The sequence below is a fragment of the Sinocyclocheilus anshuiensis genome, unplaced genomic scaffold (genome assembly GCF_001515605.1).
Source record: "Sinocyclocheilus anshuiensis isolate Anshui unplaced genomic scaffold, SAMN03320099.WGS_v1.1 scaffold1262, whole genome shotgun sequence".
Taxonomy (NCBI): Eukaryota; Metazoa; Chordata; class Actinopteri; order Cypriniformes; family Cyprinidae; genus Sinocyclocheilus; species Sinocyclocheilus anshuiensis.
The window spans coordinates 698,273-704,901 of NW_015558617.1; the positions used below are offsets into that span (position 1 = coordinate 698,273).

At 38.0% G+C, this 6,629-nt stretch overlaps 1 protein-coding gene across 2 annotated transcripts in view; it reads right to left on the reverse strand.

Annotated features, from left to right (window-relative positions):
* The window catches only part of npas2 (neuronal PAS domain protein 2), a 65,251-nt gene extending 59,034 nt beyond the window's left edge, over positions 1-6,217 (reverse strand). Inside the window, exon 1 of one of the 2 annotated variants that reach the window (XM_016476249.1) lies at positions 6,040-6,217. The gene's annotated coding sequence lies outside the window, so the exon portion shown is untranslated. The remainder of the gene's footprint in view (positions 1-6,039) is intronic. The other variant, XM_016476248.1, reaches the window with a different exon arrangement.
* Between the last annotated feature and the right edge of the window lie 412 nt (positions 6,218-6,629).

Below are 6,629 nucleotides of genomic sequence, written 5' to 3' on the forward strand. Positions count from 1 at the left end.
AAATATTACGCCAAATAGAAGCAGAAAATCATGCTATAGCCTACGCACTTTCATGAGATCGGGTTAGCCTACAACAATTAATTTGTAGGCTATTTCACAAATGGGAATACAACGAAATCATGACAATGTTTTACATTCAAGCTACCCGTAATATTTATAGTGAAAAGTAGTTTAAAAGCATCCGGAATGCAATAAAGTAAATTTTAAAGCTGTTTTTAAAGCATTTGCTGCATGGATTAAAAAATAGGCTAATGAATAATTCACATATCAGACAAAATTGCGTTGCTGCAAATCCTTTAAATTTTAAGGTATTCAGAACAGAGCAACATAAAAATCAGAAAATATAAGCAGCTATACAATTATAGGACAAAGTTTTACATATATGCCATTATAATTTGTGTTTTATTTTTTAATTGTACAGAATTATAAAATAAAACGCAAATTATAATCAGGCCTGTTTTAGGCTTTTCCTTATTTTTATATTTTAGACATCCATCAATTATGGTGATGAAAAAAATGACTCACCATCTCATTGGACGTGCCTTTAGAGAGAAATGCATCTTTAGGGATCACATAATGAAAGAGTTTCTATTTTCGATTTGAATTATTTCGTTTTAAAGTAGTAATTTAAAGCTTTCTATATATTTTTATCGTGCATGTGAGGCAATTCGCTGAGTTTAGGTTCATCATTGTGAAGCGCTCCTGCTCAAGACCGGGACGGCAGAAAGCGTTTGTTTTCTTTATTTTATAAAAGCACAGCGTTTTGTTGACATTGTGAGTGCACACAAATGAAAGTAGACCCTTTACAGTTTAGACTGATGTATTACTCTTACCTTTATGAGCAAAAATGACTGCGTATTTTAAGTTGTTTCCACTGCTAGAAAAAAAATGCAAGTGATCGCGCTGGCGCCTCCATGTCCTGCAGAGCGCGCTTCAGCTTCCACTCTCCGCACAAACGTTTGGATATGCGTCTAACAGCGCACATTTATACAGGTTTTATATCTATAGATTTTATTTTAGGCAAGTCGTGATGGTTTGAGAAGGATAAATTGATCAAACATAGGCTATGATCAACTCACTGTCTGCTGCTGGCCGCTTGGTCGTTACTTTAAAAAAAAACAAAAAAACTTACATTCAACGAACAAAAAATGCTCCAAACGTTTTTCTAAATTAACTTTACAAAAAAAAAAAATTAAAAAAATATACTCATTTTTCCATTAAATACAAAATTGAACTATTTTAATAGCGGAAACAGTAGTATAAGCTTTTTAGGAGAAGGGGAAAAAAGTCTGGCTAGAGCCTATACCCTTGAACAGGGTCATTTTTATAAATTCAACTATTATTTTCTCTTGTGGACTATATGTAAACATGTTTTATGTGAAATATCTTATTCAGGTCAGTACTAAATAAAAAATAACAATGGATTTTGTATGATCCCTCTAATTTTAGTAAAATAATTAGGCTAACATTTTGCAGATACTGCAAAGTGTATTTCGGCGCGAGATTGCGGGGATTGCGCATAATTCTACTTCCCGCTTGTAAATATTTCAGCGTGAAAGACGCTTGCTTTTGAGTAGAATGTTATAGAATGTTTATATAGAATGTTTTAAACATTCAACTGCTCAATTCAGTAGCCTACTATCGCGCTCTCTATGAGACTGCTTTCTGTGGAGTCCGGTGATATTGATATGCACATCCTGAGATCGGGTTATTCTGTGAGGTCACACTTAAAGCGCGCACACATAGAGCCACATCTGAGAGCGCGCAACTACAGAATGAAGTTGTGTTGCGCCTTATTGCGCTTAAATGGCAAAATAAATAAAAAATTATGCCAAAATGCCCGATTTCATGAGTATTCACGTAAACAGTCGATTTATACTAAACATTGTCGGTATATAGGTTATTAAGTGAAGGTAAACAGTTGAGAAACAAAATGTACTGTAACAGATCCGTGCATGAGGTCTTAAAGAGACAGCAACCTAAATAAACCTGCTGCTGTCTGTCATTAATGTTTATTTATACAAGACTAACCAGTGTTATTTTAAAGTTAAATAGATTATTCAGTTTCTGTGGTATTTCTGTAGGCTACCTGAATATTACCGTTATACCTACCTGAAAAACTTAAAGCACAATTAATTTTATATCATATTATTGTGTTTGTTTGTGCCATTGCTTGTCATTTATCTATTCTTATTTTAATACTGACCGTTTACTTGTCTTTTTTAGTTAAAATAAATTAAATTCAGAGTTCTTCAAATTCTTTTTAAAAATCTTCCTCACAATATAAATATGAATCAACAACATTATAAATTGTAAAACACAAATACACTGGGTGACGAAACATTTAGGTTAGATGATTGTAGTTTAAAAATGTCTAAAAAAATACCTTAACTCCCTTCTCAACGTAAAAAATCCCCCCATAAAAGCCACCTAAAGGGGGAATGCCCCCCCATTTTCCAAAACGAAATCCACAACTGTAGGTGTTTTTCTCTGTCATTGTTTCTTTCTCCTTCACTTTCGCTCTCCGTTTCTCTGCCTGTCTTTGCTGAGTTTCTTTCATTTTTATCTGTCTACTCTTTTTTTTTTTGTAGCTTCATGCAATGTTCACATGGCTGTAGATCTGACACAGAATTTGAACATTCACCACTGCTCTGAGAGCTCTTAAAGGGCCGGTTCTTCTTTTAACACGCTCAGGCGATGTAGCAGCTCACTGGCATTTCTGCCTGCCGAGTCACAATGACATGCTTGCCTGCATACTAGGGCAAAGCTTGCAGGCCATGCCCCAGTAACCCAGTTTCCCCAGTGCTATAGCTCCATAACAGTGCAGCAGTGGCTACTGTGTCATCTGTTACCTAACACCCACCACCCCAAGTTTCTGATGAGGATTTTTTTTTTTTTTTGTGAATCGCTGTATGAGGTTTTCTACTAATGAGAACCTGTATGCAGAACAAATTAACATTTAGAGCAGAACAGGGCACATCTAACTGTCCTCACAGTGCAACAGACATAAAAGACTGAAGAAAGAGAATGACTGAGCCACATTCATACAACACGAAAGAGATAAAGATATCTATAAAACACTAAAGCCTTCTAAAGTACAACTGCATTATTCTGATGAGGTAACGATGACCTAATCAGTGACTGGCAACCTCAGGATGAGCCAATCAAGAGCCAGGAAAGTACTAACAACTCAAAGGTTTGAAAAAAGGAGAATCAACTGTATTCGAAATCATCCCTTATATCCTCATTCACTATTCCACATCACATCGCTAATATAGTCCACTGAATGAGTGAATGAAAACAAGTGAGTGAATTTGGACACTGAGTGTGTCGGAAGTGCTGTGAACGCCATGCAGAATTAATTCAGGGTGACACACATAGCGCATGAGTATTTTCTAGTGGCTAGCCATTAAGTGTACATCAACTGTAGGTACACTAGCCTTTGAGGTGCGTTATGGGATTGAATGTCCACTGTGGTTTGGGACACCACTACAAATGGTTGTCCCCTCAAATAGTGCACTATATAAGGGTATTGGGGCGATTTCAGACTCAGCCTGGGTTTTGCCAAATGTCCATTTGCAGTTTGGACAGCATGTGACTGTCTGACTGCAAACAAGTATTCTTTTCTTGACCAATATTAAATTTACTAGCAAACATCTAACATATGAATCTGTTTCAAATAATCTGGTTTGCGGCATAGCAAAGTTACAAAACAGCAAAGTTGCTTCATATCACTTCATTACATTAAGTGACCAATGGGTGATGATCATTGCATTACTAACATGACTAATAATTGCTAACTTTATTATCCATGACACAGACTGATGCACAATCTTTCCCTTTCAGTCTCCCACCCAGTCACTACAGAGAGATCAAATACACTTGAAACTGAAATAAATATACATTTTGTTATCAGGATTGACTTTGCTCTTTTTGAATAAGGCAATATATTGCAAGAAGAAAACAAACAGAAAGATATAAAGTCAAGTCTGCAACAACAATGTAGGGTTTAAGTGAAACATACAGCATCTCATGCTATTTGTAGTCTTGACAGTAAACAGATGGAACAACTATCTAAGAGGACCATGATTGATAGAAATTATTGAGAGGAAAAGAATAGCAGGTGAAAGTTCAGAGTTTTGAAACCAGCTGCATAGGTTTTAGTCTAATTTGATATCTGATGGATCTGATACTCTTGTTCAAGAAAGATCTGAATTTATTGTCTAAAGCTTATACTACATGCTTATTTCATCCTGTTTCCAAAAGCACTGCTCAAAAAGCTCTTGGATTATTAGATGGCCACATACTTTGAATTCGACTTGTGTTGTGACTACATTTCCCCTTCCACTTGTTCTGTCAGATCTGTCCATTTATATAGGCTAGCACTTTTCTCAGCCAAAGCACTTTACAGAGCAACCCCCAGCAGTGTGCAGCATCAAACTGGATGATGCAACAGCCATAAATTGCCAACACCAGCAGCTATCAGGCCAGCAGGTTTACATCCCTTCCCTTTTTCTAGAAACTCTCAAGGAATTTTAGAATCAGGACTTCATTTTAACATTGTATTTCATCTAAAGGATGGTGCCTTTTTACAGAAATGTCACCATCGCTAGGTGAATTAGGGCCCACAAAGAGCACAGGATGAGCACCATCTGCTGGCCTCACTAATACTTCTTACAGCAGTAGCCTTTGTTTCCCCATAAATCTCCATCCTGGTACTGACCAGGCTCAACTCCCGTTTAGCTTCAGCAGGAATGGTGGGTGGTAAAAAGCTTTTAGCTATAACAAAACAGCCTAAACACTTCTTTTTGAGCCTTACATTGCTTTTCAGTGTTGTACAGATGAGGGGAACGCTGTAAAGTTCAACTGATTAAAAAAAATAGGATGATGATTTTCAATGCAACAATTTAAAGCAGTTCAAGTGGAAATCCTTCAAAAGGCTACATTGTCAAACATAAACCAATTTGTTCATGAATTAATCTGACTTGTCATTTGAGTTTCATTCAGGCAACCATAGAATAAAAAAAAAGAAACAACTTGACTGAGGAGGACTGACAGCTGCCCTTTGCTGTGCCAAGCAAAGACATCGGAGGCTAATGCGCGTCATGGAAAGGACGATCGAGCGCGATGTAAATATAAAACTCGCAAACTACACAAACACTAGGCTAACGCCTTTATATCACAATCAAACAAGTCACCTATATCTCAAATAATGTTTAACTTGCGTTCATTTGTTAACTTTGTCCAGAACTAGCAACACCAACAAATTAACTACACACAAAATGAGCAAATAAGCGAGATCAGTCATTTTAGAGCGAAAATTATAAGTATCGCCAGTGAGTGACGGGAAAAAACCGTAACCGAGGACACATCGTCAGCAGTGAACTTTTTATTCCTCTCAACGAATCCAGGGCATGACGTCACTGCCACCGGCTCATGATTCTCAAGTCATGTGTTACATAACTTGCAATCTTTTCATAAGTGCTTTTATTTTGAGGGTTATTACGTTCAAACTTTCAATAGGCGTATCGGCATCGTTAAAAGCATTATCTGTGACTAAAAGAAAATAGAGTAGACAGATTTTACCCTGCTGTTCCTCTTGACCACCATTAAAAACACTTAGGAGAGAGACGTCAACTCGGCCATTCAATGAATATGTATATGCAGACTCACATAATATGTCCAACCATCTGACACACAGATATCACAGTAAATATCTTCATTCCTGGAATATGTCATTTCACAAGTACAGGAACAAAGTACAGAGACTGGCCTCATCAATTGACTGTCCACATCGTCACAGACAGAAAAAAACATAAATGTATTTCAAGAAAAACTAATTTACTTCTCGCTAATGAAACAAGACATAAACACTCACTGTTCTATCTGCTGCAACTTTAACTTAACGATCAGAACGTCCATTGCACCATCTAAACCCGTTAGGGGCGCTTGCACCGGGCGCCTTTAACATAATGACACACTTCTTCTTGTGTGCTCTAATTTCACAAACTAAACCAAGCAACAACCGACTGTACTCACCTAATCATAGGCAGCAATGAGAACCCGACTTCAACAGAGAAGTTGCTAGGAATCTCCAGCGACGAGACACACCGAGAGCGTTTTTAACTTCCTTGCCTTACACATGAAACCGAGTTACATAACCGGCACCGTTTCTGTGGGCAATGAGTGACTTCCAGGACGCTTTTTTCATTCACTGATGTTCATTTTCCAACGCACACACCTCAAGGGGCGGATTCGCCGGAGTCTGCGGAGGGGAACGCACACACCCGCCGCGCCTGCTCTCCAGCCAGCCCGGTCCGTCTCCCTCTCCCTGTCCCTGTCCCTCTCCGTTCTCAAACGGCTTGAACGGCGGCCAGAGAATGTCATCGGCGGAGAATTAAGGAGGCCGTGTCTCAGTGAGGCAAGCTCTTCGTGTGGAAATAAAGGGGGGAACCTGGGTTACAGATTTAGTAGAATATTACAAATACCATTCGAGTGAACGATGTTTTTAAAAATCTCATAGTTACGTTCGAGTTTCCCAAATGACGTGGGAGTTCTGTACGCAGTTATGTTATGTAAGGACTATTGTTTCATAAGGTGTATTTTGCCAACTTATTAGTTTGTGGCTG